The sequence below is a fragment of the Arachis stenosperma genome, chromosome 2 (assembly GCF_014773155.1).
Source record: "Arachis stenosperma cultivar V10309 chromosome 2, arast.V10309.gnm1.PFL2, whole genome shotgun sequence".
Classification (NCBI taxonomy): domain Eukaryota; kingdom Viridiplantae; phylum Streptophyta; class Magnoliopsida; order Fabales; family Fabaceae; genus Arachis; species Arachis stenosperma.
This window is the reverse complement of record NC_080378.1, coordinates 3331360-3334239: the sequence shown is the minus strand read 5'-3', so window position 1 is coordinate 3334239 and position 2880 is coordinate 3331360. Positions and strand designations below refer to the sequence as shown.

The 2880-nt window shown below is 36.5% G+C and overlaps 1 non-coding gene across 1 annotated transcript; it reads right to left on the bottom strand.

Annotated features, from left to right (window-relative positions):
* Positions 1 to 2181: 2181 nt before the first annotated feature.
* Positions 2182 to 2289, bottom strand: LOC130964803 (small nucleolar RNA R71). Its single transcript, XR_009080875.1, has one exon. It is a non-coding gene; the product is annotated as a small nucleolar RNA R71 (small nucleolar RNA).
* Between the last annotated feature and the right edge of the window lie 591 nt (positions 2290 to 2880).

The following is a 2880-nucleotide window of genomic DNA, read 5'->3' as shown; positions in this document are numbered from 1 at the left end:
AATTTTTGGTGTTATTGCCCGGGATTGTTTAGGCTGGACAACTGACGGTTCATCTTGTTGCTTAGATTAGGTATTTTTTTCGAAATTCTTGAAGGTGAATTCTAGAGTTTCATGATGATTTGTTGAAATCTGGCTGGCTGAGAAGCCATGTCTAATCTGATTGGACCGAGGTTTCAACTTATCACCACAAGAGCTTGTTGATTTCGTATCAATCTTGCTGTTGGAGCAGTGATTTGCTAAGGCTTGGCTGACCTTGGTCATGTCTAGTGTTTTGGACCGAAGCTTTCTTTGAAAGCTTGGCTGGCTGTGAAGCCATGTCTAATTCCTGGACCGGAGCCTTAGACTAGCATTGCACTGATTCCTGGAATTCTCATTAAGAATTTTGATACTTTTTTTCACTTAATTTTCGAAAAATACAAAAAAAATTTGCAAAACCATAAAATCCCAAAAATATTTCTTGTTTGAGTCTAGAGTCTCATCTTAAGTTTAGTGTCAAATGCATGTTTTTGTTATATTTTTCGAATCCATGCATATATTTCTTTGTTTTGATCTTTGAATTCTATTGACTTGAAGTATTTTGTGTGTCTCATATGCATTTTCATGTTGTTAGTGTCAGTAGTACACAAACTGCTAAGTTTGGTGTCTTGCATGCATTGTTAATTGATTCCTTTTGCATTTTGATTATCAAAAATCCAAAAATATTTTTAATTTGTGTCCTTTCAAGTCAATGATACAAAGAATTGAAGATTCAAAACATGCTGCAGAGGAATTATACAGAAAAAGCTGAGCATTCAAAAATGCCCAGTGAAGAAGGCAGACTGGCGTTTAAACGCCAGCCAGGGTACCTGGTTGGGCGTTTAACGCCCAAAAAGGGTGCATTTTGGGCGTTAAACGCCAGAATGTATACCATTCTGGGCGTTTAACGCCAGGATGGTGCAGGGGGAAGATTTTGTTTTCAAAATCAAATTTTTTTTAGTTTTTCAAAAACAAATCTTTTTCAAATCAAATCTTTTCAATCAAATGTTTTCAAAATCAATTTCTTTCCTTTTTAAAAGATACTTACTAACAATTAATGATTTGATTGAACATCACAAGATTGTTACCTTTTCTGTTGAGAAAGGTTTGAATGTTTCAAATCATATCTTTTCTTGTTAGGCAAGTCATTCATTTTTAAAATCATATCTTTTCAAATGGTTTTCAAATCATATCTTTTAAAAATGCTTTCAAATCATATCTTCTCAATCACATTTTTTTTAAATTCATAACTTTTCAATTAAATCTTTTTAACCACATCTTTTTCAAAACAGTTTTCAATCAAATCTCTTTAATTTCTAATTTCAAAATCTTTTTCAAAAATCACTTGGTTTCCTTTCCACTTTGATTTTCGAAAATCAATTGATGTTTTTCAAAAATGTTTTCAAAGTATTTTAATTAATTTTCGAAAATCTTCTTCCCTCCTTCTCACATCCTTCTATTTATGGAGTGCCACTCCTTCTCAATGCACAATTCGAACCTTATCTAACTAAAGTTCGAATTTATCTTCTCCTTCTTCTTTCTATTTCTCTTTTCCTCTGACACTTAAAGGAATCTCTATACTGTGACATAGAGGATTCCACATTTTCTTGTTCCCTTCTCTTTCATATGAGCAGGAGCAAGGACAAAGGCATTCTTGTTGAAGCTGATCCTGAACCTGAAAGGACTTTGAAGAGAAAGCTAAGAGAAGCCAAAGCACAACTCTCTTTAGAGGACCTGACCGAATTCTTCAAGGAAGAAAACATGGCAGCAGAAAACAACAACAATGCAAACAATGCAAGGAAGGTGCTGGGTGACTTTACTGCACCTACTCCTGATTTTTATGGGAGAAGCATCTCTATCCCTGCCATTGGAGCAAACAACTTTGAGCTTAAGCCTCAATTAGTTTCTCTAATGCAACAGAATTGCAAGTTCCATGGACTTCCAATGGAAGATCCTCATCAGTTTTTAGCTGAATTCTTGCAAATCTGTGACACAGTCAAGACTAATGGGGTTAACCCTGAGGTCTATAGACTGATGCTATTCCCTTTTGCTGTAAGAGACAGAGCTAGAATATGGTTGGACTCTCAACCTAAAGAAAGCCTGGACTCATGGGAAAAGCTAGTCAATGCCTTCTTGGCAAAATTCTTTCCACCACAAAGATGGAGCAAGCTTAGAGTGGAAGTCCAAACCTTTAGACAAAAGGATGGAGAATCCCTCTATGAAGCTTGGGAAAGATACAAACAATTGATCAGAAAATGTCCTTCTGACATGCTTTCTGAATGGAGCATCATAGGTATTTTCTATGATGGTCTCTCTGAACTATCTAAGATGTCCTTGGATAGCTCTGCAGGAGGATCTCTTCATCTGAAGAAGACGCCTGCGGAAGCTCAAGAGCTGATTGAAATGGTTGCAAATAACCAATTCATGTACACTTCTGAAAGGAATCCTGTGAACAATGGGACTAATCAGAAGAAAGGAGTTCTTGAGATTGATGCTCTGAATGCCATACTGGCTCAGAATAAGATATTGACTCAACAAGTCAATTTGATTTCTCAAAGTCTGTCTGGAATGCAAAATGCACCAAACAGTACTGAGGATGCTTCATCTAAGGAAGAAGCTTATGATCCTGAGAACCCTTCCATGGAAGAGGTAAATTACCTAGGAGAACCCTATGGTAACACCTATAATTCTTCATGGAGAAATCACCCAAATCTTTCATGGAAGAATCACGAGAGACCTCAACAAGGTTTCAATAACAATGGTGGAAGAAACAGGTTTAACAATGGCAAGCCTTTTCCATCATCTTCTCAGCAACAGACAGAGAGTTCTAAGCAGAATACTTCTGACTTGGCAACAATGGTCTCT